The sequence below is a fragment of the Tiliqua scincoides genome, chromosome 12, assembly GCF_035046505.1.
Source record: "Tiliqua scincoides isolate rTilSci1 chromosome 12, rTilSci1.hap2, whole genome shotgun sequence".
In the NCBI taxonomy this organism is placed as follows: domain Eukaryota; kingdom Metazoa; phylum Chordata; class Lepidosauria; order Squamata; family Scincidae; genus Tiliqua; species Tiliqua scincoides.
In genome coordinates this window covers 902,657-918,595 of record NC_089832.1, presented here as the reverse complement: position 1 = coordinate 918,595, position 15,939 = coordinate 902,657, and positions in this window count along the sequence as shown.

Below are 15,939 nucleotides of genomic sequence, written 5' to 3'. Positions count from 1 at the left end.
GGGATCTGGCCAGCCAAGGCTGACACTGCAGGAAAGTAGGGTGACCAGTTGCCTTGGACCTTTTGGGATTGGGCCAATGGATAGGAGATGCATTTTTAAGAAGCAGAGAGGGAGGAGGGTTTGGTGTGGCGCCACCCTCACAAGTTAGGGCAGGATATGGGAAGGGACCGCAGTGGCTGAGTCCAAGCAGAAGATGCATTCTCCCTCACAATCACATATCAGGACTCAGACCTGGACAATCCCCACTCAGACATGAGACTTCCTGGGTGACCTTGGGCCAGTCACTATCTCTCAGACTTACCTACCTCACAAGGTTGTTGTGAGGGCAAAGAGAAGGAAGGAAAATCCATGTGTACACAAACCTGAGCTCCTTGGAAGAATGGCAATAATGTGAAAAATAAATAATAATAAATTTCTTACTTACAGAGCTGGCAGTTCTAAAAAGACAGTCATCGCACACAGATCTCCCCTAAAGAGAAACAACCCCATCCCAAAGCACCTTCACTGCCATCACCATGCACCTGATGTAACAGTCACTAGCCAGTATTACCTGAGTGAAAATTCCCTCTCCACTCAAATGAGGTGCACACGTGCAATTTGCTTTGAACCGAGCAGGAGTGATCACTCTGCCCAACCTCTCTTTCAACAGCTGTGCTGTTTCAAGCTATAGTGAACACGGGAGGCAGCTGTGCTTGGGGAGTGATGGATGTGTCCTGTGCAGTGGGACAGCTTTGAAGCACATGGTCCCCCTACCAATAAACCCCCCCCCATCACACTTGCTGGCTTGCCAAGGCCAGATCCATTTGGTTCCCACTGCATCAAGGGAGTGCACAGGGGATTCTGGTGCTACTTGTGGAAAAATGGGTCCATGATGGGCCTCTGGCTTAGTCACCACGGGCCCTTTCAGTCACCACAGGCTCTTTTGTGAGACTGTGGGGAAATTAAGCTCTGCTCCTGTTTGTCTAATGCCTTTTCCATGCTTCCTCATTTTGGATAAACAGCTTTGATCTCTCGAGGGCCCCCTCAGCAGGCACAGAAGCTTTTATTTATTCAGGCAATCGCAGTTCCTTGCTTTTCTCTCCCCCCCATTGCTGATATGAATGCTGGTGCTGACAGTGATAAAGAACTGATGGGGGTCTGGAAGGCAATCTAGTCTAGTCCTCCTGCTGAAAGTATCTGACAACACTCCTCTGAGGTCAAGACGTGAGCCCCAAACATTGGGCCAAGGAAGAGCACCTGTCTTCATACCAGCTCTTGACACCGCAGGGGATGGGCACTGCCAATTCACACATGACGCGCAGGAGTTGACACTGCCACTTCTGAAGTGCAGCTTGATTGTCATGAGGCAGCTCTGGCACTCTCAGGACACACAACACACATAGTCAGCACAGACGGAGGCCTTCTGAATCTGGTGGGACGCTTCCAGCTCCTCAGGCCCTGGGAAGTGCAGGGCAGAAATACTGACATGGCAGGAAACCCCCGTCCCCTGGAGAAGGCGGCACTGGCGACACCTTTCTCAGGACTGTGGCCAGATCCTGCTGCTGCCTGGTTGCAGGAGGCTTGGTACAGAACTGCAAACAAGGCATGTGAGGCACCCCAAGCCTGGCCTGTGACAGCTGCCTGGTTCACTTTTAGGAGGGGTGTTCTGTGAAAGATTCTGGGGCAGGCCGAGGCTGCCAGTCTCAGAGTCTTCCCTGTGACCTCCAGCTGGGTTGCAAGGGTGGGGGCTATCAGCCGTGTCTGCACCCCACTCAACATGGACTTGGCGCCTCCTAAGAGAGGTCCAGCGCAGAGTCACCAACTTCTGTCCCTTGTCACGCAACGAAGAAGGGAGCCGCCTCCCTCCACTGCCAGCAGGTATATCCAGGCCGCGGTGCTCTACCGGCTTGCACCACCACAGTTCAATCACGTGCCCGCACCTGAAAGAGGCCTTGAGGACTGGACTCTTTGGGGATGCCATGCCCCCAGTCTGCCTGGATGGGTTGTGGGAAAGGGCCGCAGGTTCCGGAGTGTGGTACAGAACAAGGGCTTGAAATGCTGTGAACTGGAATGCTGCCCCAAACAAGAGTCCCGGGTGGTGGGTGCGAGTGACAGAGGAAACCAAGGCCTGCTCTGCTGCAGTTCACAAGAGAATCTTTGCCTTTCTTTGCATTTGGGATAAAATAAATCAAAGGAGCCGCACTGAGGCCAAATCCCCCCCCCCCAGGGATGGAAGGCAGCTGGGAGGCAGGGTGTCAAGGAGAGGCCTAATCTGGGATCCAGGAGAGTCTCAAGCCGCAGGTGGGGGGGCAGACAAGGAGGAGAAAGGCGGCCAGGCAGTGTGGCTGGGGAGGGGGTGTGCAGAGCCTCTCTCTGCTAGGGGAAGAGCAGGAAATGGGCAGGGGCAGGGTGCCAAAGATGGCTGAGCCCTAATCCTGCCCAGCTGTTCCAGCAGCAGAAAGGTAAAATTAAGGGAGGTGAAGAACTGGCCTGGTTTCTGCTGCAGGAGAGGCAGCAGATTACAAGGGAAACACAGTGGGAAAAATTAAACCAGAGACTTGAATCTCTCCCCCCAAGTGGCTGTGGGATTTGCCCCCCCCCAGCAATTAAGCTGCTGCTGATCTACATTCTAAAAGGAGAAGCTGCGGGGGGGGGGGATATAAAGAAAGCAGAAGACCCTAGCAGCTGTGGGAGCCTGCACAAAGGAGCCCCCCAAGAAATGGGGAGTCAGGAGCAGGAAGAATTCGAACTAGACCCCGACTGGTGCTGGGCTAGGAGCCCTCCAGTTGCAAGCAAAGCCACCATGAATTGTGTTTCTTTTTCAAATGAGTCTCTTCTTAAGTTCAGTGGCTTTGCAGGCAGGTTGGAGAAGAAGCTCCAAGAGAAGGATGGACCACCAGAAAGAGAGTCGGAGGCCGGGAGGACTCTGCCATAGCTGAATGTTCTGGAATTCAGGCTTGCATGTAGAACAATATTTTTCACCCCCAAAGTGTCACGTGTCTTAGACCCACAACAAGCTCAGTGTCTGCGCTTTGCAGGAGGCGTTTTAAGAGTGACATGAACTGAAATAAGGGGGTTTGTTGCAATGTTGCACCTCTCCCTCCAGAGGAGCTGGCAGGAAGGGCAGCCCCATGGCGGTGATGCCCTCTTGGGGCTCATTTTCACAAGCCAGTGGGAAGGAGAGGTGGCTGCAAATATTCTCTCCCCCTCTTTTTCCTCTCCAGCAGGTAGAAATCTTTGGTCTCCCAACCTTGAGAGTGTCAGGCCGTTAATATTTCAGCAGTTGCCTCTGAGAAGCACAGCACGTCTGTCCGTGGCTCTAAATGTCTCCCCTCTTAATAAACAGTATTTATGGGGGTGGCTTTTACTGCCAGCTGACATTTGAGCTCCAAGAAGGCTGGGACGAAGAAGGCTCATTTGAAGAAAGAACTGCAATTTTTTTTTTTTTTTTGCCAGCACAGGAAATTTAAAGCTAAGTCCTGTGACTCTTGGAGAATACTGAGAAGCAGAGAAGATGTTTAGATTTCCTGTTACTGACTAAGCTCTCATTTGTGTATTGAAATAGTTACGCCCTGCACTTTCAGTCTCAATGATGGGAAATTCCCATCAGGCAGACCACAGCAATTCAATTAAGAAAAAATACATTTAAAAAACAGAAGCAGGCAGAGAGTTCCAAAGGGTAGGTGCCACCACAAAGAAGGCCCTGTACCTACCAATTGCACCTCTTCTGGTATTGGGACGTGGAGCAAGACTCCTCCCAGACCAGGTGGGTGAGCAAAATCTGGCCTAGCAAGACAGGTCTTCAAGTGCCCTGGTTCCAAAATGATGAATACTAGTCTAGAACGAAGGCACACTAAATGGGCTCTGTAGGAGAGACTTTTTCTCCCCCCCCCCAGCCCCCAAGCTGGGCTGGGCAAGACTTTTCTCGTTCCTCAATGGATCACTACACTGACTCTAACCTCCTCACACCTGGATTATGTTCCGACCAATCATAAAGGACATTTCGGAATCCAAGAGATAAACCCAGTCCAGTCTTGAGTGGGTGGGGGGTGGGGTCACCTTAGGGTGCCAAGTTCTCTAGAGCTCAGGCTTCCTCTACTACACTGAGAGTTGTGTGGAAAGGAGAATTTCAGCAATGGCCCTTCTCCTCCTATCACTGGCCAGTGAGCTGGACATGCCGAACTTCTCTTTTCTATGCAAGTGTTCCAGGGACAGATTGCCAGTCTCCAGGGAAAGCACAATGGACCTCATCCTGACTGGGTGGAGATTCTGTTTTGGCCACTGGGAGAAACCTGCTGCTTATGCTTCCTTCAAAGACAAGCGATTGAGCATTCATGCTCCTGTATAAGTGCTGCCCAGACAGAGGGTGGACTTGCTTCCTGTCAAGGGTTGCACAGCTGGAGAGGTCCAGAGGCAGGCCCTGCAGGGCCAAGAGGGCCTGAGCTGGAATGTCAAGGGCAGTGACTGCCTCTGGCTTGGCTTTTATGCTGCGGCAGCATCCAGGGTGGGCCAGAAATGCCTCTTGCCCAGGACCGTGGCGTGCTGCAGGCAGGCCTTGCTCTCGCCAGGGCGTTGTCATCCTGTCTCAAGGCACTCCCGTGTGCAGAAACATCACATGAGGAGAGCTGTTTCTGCCTAGGACCAGTCTGGTTTTCTACATGCTTAAACTGAAAAACTTGGACCGTTTCTTTGCCAATTTTTCCAGTCTGAGGACTCCAATGTTCGGTTTTTGCAAGGAGAAAAGCTTCAGAAAACTCAAAGAGTAAGTTGATTTTCACTCATCAGGGCAACTCCTTCCTCCTTTGGAAGCCCTGAATGGGAAAAATAACTACTTCCGGGGGGGGGGGGGGAATCTCCCCAGTTCTTGCCTGCCGTTCTACCCTTTCCTTTCATGTCTTCCTTTCAAACATGAGGGTTTTTTTTTTTCATAGATCTTTATATCACTTTACAGTGAAGAGTAAAAAGCCAGAAGGCTGGGGAATGTTCCAGACCATCAGTCTGACAGCTTCATATTGTACAGATTTTTTTTAAAAAAATACTCTTCTGAAAGAAAGAAAGAACGAACGAACGAACGAACGAACGAACGAACGAACTAACTAACTAACTAACTAACTAACTAACTAACTAACCAACTAACCAACTAACCAACTAACCAACTAACCAACCAACCAACCAACCAACCAACCAACCAACCAACCAACCAACCAACCAACCAACTAACTAACTAACCAACTAACCAACCAACTAACCAACTAACCAACCAACCAACCAACCAGGGAGGTGCAGATGAAAAATTACAATGGAATACAGTATTCCAGGCCCAGCATTCTTCCCAGGGCTTGAGGCTCATTGCAAAATCCCCTCCAAGAAGGATCCAGTTAATACTTCAGCAAAGACTTTTTGTGGCACTCTTGGGTGCTGGCCAGCCAAACCAGGGCTTGAGCCCTGCTGGTTTCCAGTAGACAAGATGAACCCATATTATTGTGTAGATCAGTTCACAGTTTTCAAGGCCAATGTGGTTAGACTTCCATGGGGGGGGGGGTCACATTCATGAAATATTTGCAGATCTGCTTAGCGCAGAGTCTAATTCAGAGTCTATCTTAGCGCAGAGTCTATCCACAAAGTGGTTTTTCCCTCTGAGTCGGTACAGCCATCCAGCCTCCCAAAAGGTACCTGCTCTCCTCTTTTGACCCCGTTAGCCATGGCTCTGGCTTCTGTGCTAGACCAGGGGTACCCAAACCCCAGCCTGGGGGCCACTTCTGGCACTCGGGGACTCCCAATCCAGCCTGCAGGGAGTCCCCAGTCTCTAATGAGTCTCTGGCTCTCTGGAGACTTGCTGGAGCCTGTGCTGGCCCAATGCAACTGCTCTTAGCCTGAGGGCGACTGTTTGCCCTCTCACATGAGCTGTGGGGTGAGGGCTTCCTCCACTGCCTGCTGCTTCACATCTGTGATGCAGAAGCGGCAGCAAAGGAAAGGCCAGCTGTGCTTTGTGCAAGGCCTTTTATAGCCCTTGAGCTATTGCAAGACCTTCATTCATTTATATATGTTCCATCTTTAATATCTTCATTTATGTGAATTTATATAAATGGTTTCAAATTTGAAATGTAAATTAATTCTTTTTTTTTTTCCCCTGGCCTGACACAGTGTCAGAGAGATGATGTGGCCCTCCTGCCAAAATGTTTGGATACCCCTGTGCTAGACCATCATGGGCAATTGTCAATGTGAATAGGTGGAAATGGGGTGGGGGGTTCCCTGATCTGTTCCTTTATTATTCTGTGGGTTTATTCTGTCTTACATTCCCCTCCTCCTAAATTCCAGTTTTAGTTCTAAAAATCATTCTTCAAGGGAAAAAAAAAAGTTTTGGCATTTTAAAAATAAAAACACTAAGTGTTTCTAATTCTAAACACTAAGAATTCAGCCGGTTCCAAAAACAAAATGAGCCAAAAAGCAATCAAATACAAAAAGTGACCCTGACTTTCATTTCTGGGTTTTTCTTTATTCCAGAAAGAGACCGCACAGGCCCACCGGAGCTTCTGTCCAGACCAGCATCCTCACTCCCCCAAATACCCAACCCAACATCTGTGCCCCACCCTTCCCTAGTTATCCTCCTTTTCATCAGTCTGTGTGGCTTCTGGTGGATATCTGTGAAATGTTAAAATGGCAGCTATGTTTGCAAAATACAGTCAGAACGTTCTGGGTTGCTGAGCATTTGGGTTGTGTGGAGATTCCATCTAGGACTCGTATTTCCCAAACATGATCCAACCAATCGCTTGCAGGTGGAGGGTGTTTGTTTTCTGCTTTGGAATCTGGCAGCAATAACATTCAAAGATCTGTTTTAGAGGAGCTATAACAGAGCCATCGAGCGAAAGATCCACTGGGCTCCAGATACCTAGTATGGTCTGGGTACATTCTTGAACGCATGTCCAACCATGTCAGTTGGGGAGAAGCCCACCATCAAGGTAGGTGAATCCTTGCGGGCTGGAGTAAAATTACACATGTGTAGCAGGCACTGCACAAAATAAAAAAATAAAAAATGGACTGATGGTGGAATGGATCAGTTCACTGCAGAAAGAGCAGAGAAGTCAGACCTGCAACGTCCAAGGTGGAAATTTGGATGGGTGAATGTCGGGAGCACTCTGTGCATGTAATGAGCAAATCTGACTGTCTTGATGGTCGTTGTCTGAGTGAGTTACCTGTTTCAGAACTAGAACTGTGCCCCCCCCCCCCGGGAATTTGGAGACAGCCCAGCGGCCTTGCAAGCCTGGAGAAAATAGAGCCCTCCAGAGGGCAATAAAGCTCTCCCTCTTGGCCGATTCTCCATCGGGCTGGAACACGCTGTAAAGTTCAGCTGCCAAAGGGCCCTGCAGGTCTGGTGGTTTCCATCTATGTGTAAATTAGAGCCATATTAAAAGTCGGTCTCCAGCCAAGGGCAGGAAATTGGAGCCGGGCTTTTTAAAAAATACTTTTAATATATGTTTTTGCAATTGTAATGCACCTTTTGATTACAGCCCATTTGTGCCGTGAAGGATGTTGCTGCTTGCAGGACTTCATGACCGCTGCACAAAGAAAGGGGAGGGGAGGGAAGAGAAGGAACAAGCCAGCGGCTTCCAGAAACCGCCCATGTTCATCATGAAATTCCCTCCTGCTGGCCGTTTCTCTGCTGAACACACCCTGTGCCAATCTGAGTGGATTTTAGCAGTTTATTCACCTCTGCTGCTCTCCCCTTCAGATGTGCTGAGTCCTGCAAAGCGAGCCAGCCCAGCAAGGCTGTGCACAAAGCCCTTCTGGGTCAAGAGGGACTGGAAACCCCCCCCCCTCCGCTGCCTTTCCCATTCAGGGCTTACCAGTCCATGGAGGCTTTGCTGAAATCAGGAAGCTTAACAGGATTTAAGAGGTGTCTGCATGTTGTTTTTTCCTCTGAATAATTCCCTAGCTGTGGAATTGAACCCTAATTGAAAGGGTTGGCCAGTTTGAGTCAGAGCAACGGTTTATGGCAGTGGCTCCCAAACTGGCTCCCTTGACCTCCTGCGCCATTGGCAGTGGTTCCCCATTAGGGCTACAATCCTATACATTGCATAGGGCAGTGGGGTTTTCACAAGGATTCTGTGGCTCCCCTGGCTGGTTTCCACAGCTCTCTGGGGGGCCACAGCTTACAATTTGGGAACCACTGGTTTATGGCTACCAGGAATCATGCAGAACTGAACTGGGGGGAAAAATCTAGTCCAGGCCCCTCCGGGGAGCCACAGTTCCCCACATTCTTAGGATGGGATGGGGACGTGACAATTAACCAGGCTGACAACTGTCTCAGCTTTGTCATGTGGGGAGATCAGAGACGTGTGAGTTAATCCCATTAATTTAAGCTGTCACCTTACCAGCAGGGTCTTCTCACTCATGTTATGACTGCCCAGTGCATTGTTTTCTCAGTCCTGAAGAAATAACAATTCCTATACCGGGGCACTCCCTCTGCCCTGCCCAGCCCACTTCTGGGTGCCCATCAAACATCTTCCCCTCCCCTCCTGGCACTCCATCCTTCTGGGACACAATCACTGGCATGGCGTCTTGGGGGAGGGGCCTTGTCCAGTGTGCTGCAGAGAGGAGTCCCATAAAAACCAGTCACCCGCCTGTTCTGAATGGGGCTGCATTCCCTCTGCAGGAGCATGTGCCTGGCTTGGGAGCCCTGGATCCACAGCTGCTCCTGGATTGCTGGGTGGCAGATGTAGTGGGGGTGGGGGCAGGCTCTTGCTCCACTTCAGCTGGTGAACCGGCTGCAGCTGTGCCCGAGTCACTCAGGCCTGGCCACAGTGATCCATGCCTTGGCAATGTCTCTTTTAGGCTGCTGCAATGCACACTATGTGGGGCTGCCCTTGAAGGTGGTCCAGAAACTTCAGCTAACACAGAACTGGTCTGTGGTCCATGTGATTCCTGGGGCTCGGTGGTTTGGCTCTGTTGGACCATTGCCCTGGTAACCACATTGGCTGCTAGTTCACTTCTGGGCCCAATTCAGGATGCTGGTTTTGACCTTTAAAGCCCTTTACAGATTAGGACCACAGTGCCTGAAGGATCCTCTTCTCCCATAAATCCCATCTGCTCCCTGAGATGGTCAGAGGGGGCTCTTGTTTGTGCCACAGAACTGGGGGCGGGGTAATAGCAAGAGCAGGGCCTTCTCAGCTGTGGCCCTGCAGTTATGGAACTCCCTCCCTTATGAGCCAGGAATACCCTCCCTGGCAGATATTCCGGCAGGAGCTAAAAACATTTTATTTTTGACTGGTGTTTGTGTAGTGCTGGTTTGTGATGGGACTTTTGTATTCCATTGTTTTTTAATGTTTCATTTCTGTCTTTATTGCCACCTTTGATGGCTGTCTTGTATTGTTTTATTGTCCTTGCAATACAAGGACATCTGCAAGAGGGATCTGAAGGCCTTAGGAGTGGACCTCAGCAGGTGGGAAACCCTGGCCTCTGAGCGGCCCGCTTGGAGGCAGGCTGTGCAGCATGGCCTTTCCCAGTTTGAAGAGACACTTGGCCAACAGTCTGAGGCAAAGAGGCAAAGAAGGAAGGCCCACAGCCAGGGAGACAGACCAGGGACAGACTGCACTTGCTCCCGGTGTGGAAGGGATTGTCACTCCCGAATCGGCCTTTTCAGCCACACTAGACGCTGTTCCAGAACCACCATTCAGAGCGCGATACCAGTCTCTCGAGACTGAAGGTTGCCAACCTTCATTGTTTTATTATCATTTATTGCTACTGTTCTTTTTCTGCACTGCTATTCTATTTTCATGCTCCTACATTTTATGTTTTTACATACTGTGGATGTTTTTAGGACTTTTTGTGCTGCTGCCTCTGGCTTTATTTGCTGTTCTATCCCTGCTTTGTTTGGGTTTCTGTAGGCTGCCTTGGGTGCCTCCTTGCACAGTGGGGGAAAGGCAGGGCAAAAATGCATCCCATAAAGAAAGAAAACAAACCAGGCGGGTTTGAGCCTGGGCATTTGACTTCTGGGAAGAGTTTAACCCATTTTTGCCCAGCCCACACGTGCACACATTTGGTCCCTGTTGCATATATGCAACGTTGGGCAGAAATGGTTTCATAAATATGTTTCTGGGAAGGAAGCAAAACTGGAGGATCATGAACTGGCAGCCGCCTTTTGACAGCCCAATTTGATATTGGCTATATTTCCGCATTCATGTGTTTCTCTTCCACTTGTCAGATATATTTTGGTGCTTCTGTTGCAGTAAATTAAAGTCAACAAACACAGCAGTGCCAGGGGACAGAGCCACACTGCAACAGAAACTTCACACTGGATAAATAAAATACTGGGAGAAATCAAGTCCTCGAGCCTGTTCTTGGAGAACAAAAGGAGCAGAAGGGCAAGAAGGCAGAAGGTCCCCCCACACTCAGGTTCCACAGAGGGGGATTTGGGCAGGAGAATGTCCTGGGCATTTTGCAAACTGGTTCAGCTTGCTGGCCCCTGCCCGAGACCAGAGCGGAGCAGAGCATGAACATCCTGTGACACTCCTGGGCTGTGGCTTCTGCCTGTTTCTGCTGTGGGGGGCCCTTCTTGGTACAGGTAATGCAAGCCCTGCTCCCTCGCAAGATATAAATAAAAAAAGAAAGGACTGGCTGTTCTTGGAAACCTGCAATTATCTGGCAATTATCCTGCTCAAACAGCTTCCCCTCCTGCACTGTGGCAGTGCGGCAAGAGAGAAACTCGCCTGCTTAGAAATAAACCTTCCTCTTCCACAGAATCCGGGGGATGGGAGGGTGAAGGGGATATGTAGATGAGGCAGGCAGTCCGTCTCACTGAACATGCCATGCACCTGACTGTGGAAGGGTGGCAGGCACTCGGACCCTGCACATAGACAGGTGTCTGCCATGCTCATCCACAGGCCTGCCATCTGCTCGTTTCAGCGATGGCACACAAGAGCGCCCCCAACGGACTGCACCATGCTGTGTGCAGCAGACCAGGGAGGCAAGAAGGGGCAAAACTCTTCTGGACGTTATGATGGTTTCCTGGGTGTGCCTTCTCCATGTTTCAGCCCACTCCAAGAACACACAGACCTTTGGACCGGGCTCCTCAGGTGGCTGCTGAAGGCCTTGCCCGCTCCAGAGCGAGGAGCCCTCCAGGGCCAGCCAGAGAAGTCTGCTTCACTGAGCACCCCTCAAGTCTTGCAACAGCAGAGCTACCACTGGGCCAGGGCTGAACTGGGATTGGTGGAGTGAGGCCAGCCAGGGCTGGGCGGGCTGCAGGCTGGGGGGTTGACTGAGGGGCCAGAAACAAAACAGTGGCTCAGCGTAGTAGCAGAGGGCAGCCAGGGGATAGCAGTGGTGTACATTAGTATAGCTGTGGGGAGCCATAAGTACTGCAGGCACCCCAATGCGTCATGTAAGCGGACCCTCCTCTCCCACTTCCTGTTGGAGCCATTCTGAGCAATGATGGCACTTGCCAAACCCTCTCCCGCAAGTGGCCTTCATTGCCCGGAACGGCTCCAATGGCGAGTAGGACGGGGCGCTGACACAGTGTGCTGTGGTGCCTGCAGTATTTGGCCCCTCTTCTAGCTACACTACTGACACCGAACGAGTGCACAGGGTGCGTCTGAGCAGATGCTCAGTCCCAGAAAGTTCTTTCACACAAACATCCACCCCACCCATGTCTTGGGGGGCTCTTTTTTTTGGGGGGGGGTACATTAGAAACCGATACGCTGCAGGTCTCCCTGCAGATCCCAGCCCACTCCCCTCTTCTCGCCATTCAGGCTTCTGGAAGGCCATACAGACATGCAGCTTCTGCTCTGACAGACACAGATGGAAGCATTTGCGGCGGGGGGACGACGACGACGGAAGTGCATAGCTGTGGGGTAAAAGTTTTACCCCAGTTGTGGGGTAAAAGTTTCAAGCCTTCTTCCTTTCAGAGCCCACCATGATCCAGGCAAAGAGAGACCCCTGGTGGACAAAGCCATGCACTGCTGCTCTTCCCCGCCCTCCAGCCCACGCTGGGCTCTAGCAGCCTGACCAATCTTGACTCCACTTAAAGGTGATGGGTTGCCAGCTGTCTTCCCAGCTGAAGAAGCTGGGGGGTGGTCGACAGCAGGGCACTCGCTTCCCTTGGTCTACAGCAGGGATCCTGCATCTTTTGGGGGGGGCACAGGGCCCCCTTCCAAATGGATTTGCAGTCCAACAGAGGCTGGCCGTGGGCTTGCTGGGGAGGGATGTGGGACGTTACTTGGAAGTTGGTTTGTCAGGGGAGATGGGGAGGAGGGAGAAGGTGCTTGGAGCCTCCCTGGGAAGCCGCTGCTGCTAGGTGGGGGGGGGATCCACCTGCCCTGGAAAGGTAATCCATCCATCTTGCTTAACTTCCAATTAAAATGTTTCGGCATCCTGTTGACAGGGCAGTTCTTCAAAGGGGAGCCAGGCTGCCAAGCATCCCAGGAAATGGACACCCTCATCGCTCTTGCAGCCAACCGGCCAAGCCCATAACTGATGGCACCAATTCCAGGCCCCCAGGAGAGCAGCCGATGCATGCGGCAAATGGTGGGTCCTCTTAGCTCCAAGCAAGTGGGGGGGGGTCAACTTTGGGCCAGTAGGTATGCTGCTGGGAGAGGAGGGGTTGGCAGAAAATGCTTCTTGACCACTTCCTCAAAAGCCGTAACAACAGGCCGCAGAGACTCTCACAGGGCCGGCCAGGAAACCGGAAGGAACCATGGAAGAGCCATGCAGGTTTGGGCCACCAGGCAGCTGAATCCAGTGTCCTGCTTCCAACAATAGCCAATCTGTGGGCCACGGGGCGTAAGGCAGTAGCCCCTCTCCAACAGCACAATACCCTTAGATAGACTGCCTCTGACTAGGGAGGTTCCTTCATGACTAACAGCCAGCGCAGGCCTCTCCTCCTCCCTGGATATGTCTAAAGTCCTGTAATCAACTCTTGGGCCACGGCCGGCCTTAAGGCAATTTGACCAAATTGAGCCCCGCGCCTGGAAGGGCCCTGCACTGGGACAGTGAGCCTTAGGAGCTGGGGGGCCCAATTGGAAACATTTTTGTGGGGCCCTGGGTTCACAGCCATGGTCTGCAGAATCGTAGACATGTAAATAACATTTATTGTAGACTTTATCTTTCTGTGGCAGAATGGAAAGCAATCAAAATGTGTGCTTAAACAGTGCATGGGAGTTAACGGACCAAATGAATCTAAGCACATTTTAATACAAAATTGCATGCAAGACTAGATTAACCTAGTGCAGGGGCCCCTCAGGCATGGGGCCCAATTGGTAGCAATTTCTCCAATTGGCTTAAAGCTAGCCCTGCTTTGAGCTGAGCACCTGAAGCCGCAGCTGGCATATTGCTCCGCAGCTGTTGCTCCCGCCCACCCCTGGGTCCGACTGGCTTGAAATCAGCCCCCCCCAGCAGGTGGTGGTGACACTACTGCCAGGTGCCTCACTGCTGCCACTCATCTTGGTGGGGGGGGGGCATGCAGCTCCTAAGGCTGACTCTGTCTTGGGGCATTTGATCCCATTATTCTGTGCAGGATTTTATCCCCTGCTGGCTGACCCAAAGGCACCTGGCTCAGCCTGGCTTCCTGGGGGGCCTCTTCCCTCCAGCCCTCTACCTGTGAGAAGCTGATTCCTTCCTGGTGAGCAAGAGCAAAGACTGAGCCAAGACTCAGACCCTGCCACACACTAGAGGGCGCAAGGGGCTGGCGTGATCCCAGCTGAACCAGCAGCAGGCGCCTGGGCTTGCCAGGCTGGCTGGAGGCTTCCAAGGCAGAAACACCAGGGGGTGCTTGCTACAACTGATCTTACCCCAAACCTAGAAAGGTTGCTCCAAAGGGAAAAGCCTGCGAGGCGACTGGTGGAGAAGTTCCCAGAAGCAAGACCTGAGCAATCAAGGCATTCTTATCAGAGTTCCAGCTAAACTCCTGGCAGGAGAAGTGTCTGGAGTTGACCCATTGCACTCTCAGAGAGCAGGAGCCTGGCCTCCGCGTTGGCCTGAAGAGCTTGCTCTCTCCAGCAGTGAGAAAGAGCCTATGCACAGCCCTGCCGGATCAGGCAGAGGAAAAGCGGCCACTTCTGGCATTGTCCCCTCCTCACAGACCCACCAGTGGGGAACTCTCGGAAGACCAGCTTGGCTGTTTGGTCAGGCACTTTGCAGGCAAAATAGCTGGTGAATCCAGAGTCCATGACAGAGTGCAGCTGTAGCCAGGTGCCACAAATGTATTGTTTTTCACATTTGTAGACCGCCCTTCCCCCAGGGAGCTCAAGGTGGTGTGCACAGTTCGTCCCCTCCTTTTGTCCTCACAACAGTTCCGTGAGGTGGGTGAGGCTGAGAGTGGCTGGCCCAATGTCCCCCAGGAAGCTTCATGGCTGAGTGGCCAGATTTGAACCTGGATCTTCCAGGTCTAAGGCCACCTCCCAGACCACTACACCATCCAAATGCACCACCTGCTCAGTTTGCCAATGAAGAATTTCAGCTACTGCAGCCCAAGGGTGTAGGCCAAACTTTGGCACTGGGACCCACTTTTCAAATGACACTCAGTCAGGACCCAATTAGCTTGAAGAGACTTGAACTAGTGTTTTACTTTACCAGCCACTCAAGCCTCTATTTTTACTAGGGTGGGGGGAACTGCGTTCTGGAGCATTTGTTGAGCTTCACATTTATTGGATTGGGACCATTCTGGTGGTCGTGGTGGCCATTAAGCTGCTGGAGCCATTCGGTTGCTGCCTGATTTATGAATGCCAAGGAGTATGGCCATAATAGTGAATGGACAGCAGTGCTCCCCCTCTCAAGTAGCAGGCTGGTTAACCCTTGATGCACACAGTCTAATCTGCCCAACAAAAAATGGGGTTGCGACCCACTGGTGGGCCCAACCCACAATTTGGGAACCGCTGGTATAGGCAGTGCTTGAAGTGTTTTGCCCAACTCCCTGTCCTTGGATCCACGAGCTGATGGACCCTAGAGACAGTGCATGTTTTCTTGAGGGAAGGGGCTGCCCCATAGCCCTAAAGGCAGTCCTGAAGGAGCTGCCTCTCAATACTGCCAATGAGAGCAGTTGTGTCCGTCCGTCCCCATGACCAGGCCTCCCTTCCTTGGCAACCAGGAGGAGTGGCAGCTCAGTTTCAAACATCTTTGGATGAAGCCGGTTTCCTGGACCAATTTCGAGCTCCAGGCTCCTGTGTGGGACAGAAATGGCCCTGGGCAACCGGGTAGATGATTCGCTGCAGAAGGCTGAGAGGAGAGGTGTGACCTGGCTCTGCCGAGGTTCTGGACACACTCAGGTGTGGCATCCTCCTGAATGGCTTTGGACTCAGCGTGTCGTGTCGCAAGAGAACGAGGATTTTCTGGCCCCAGGAGAGGTCCGTCCTGTTCTCGGGGGGTTGTAGTGACTTGTGTTCCTTTGCCCTTTGTTTTTAGCCATGGTGGTTTCAGCCTGTCTGATCTGCTGCTATTTGTAGTTTCTGCATTGTGGCCTTTCTACCTTTTGTTGTGCTGCCTTGGCTTTTATTGATAATCTGAGACAAACACCCTTAAACAAGCAAACACACAAAGGCCACCACCCACCCCTTGCCACACTATGGGGGTGTTGGGCTGGGCCTGCAGTTGTTCACACATTACCTTGCACACACATGCAGGTGTCTGTTTGCTCATGCATGTTTGTGCACTGGGTATGCAGTGATTTCAAAAGCCAGCACTGGGACTGCCCCCTGCCCCAAACTGTAGACCACAGGCTGCTGTCCAGGGATGGAGTAGGCTCAGTTTCCAGACTGAAGATGTACATTGTGTGTGGCTGAGGCTAGAGTCACACACTGTCCTTGGTGGAGTCTGGTTCACAGGAGGTTGCACTGTGACTGTGGCTGGAGCCCAGGTTGAGGGACTGCCTGGAAAGGTCCTCCTAGACTAGGAGACAGGAGTGTCACTAGTGCTGTGTGTGCAAAGCAGACCATAACCCCCCCCCCCTTCTGGGAGCTTGGCCTGTCCTTCTTC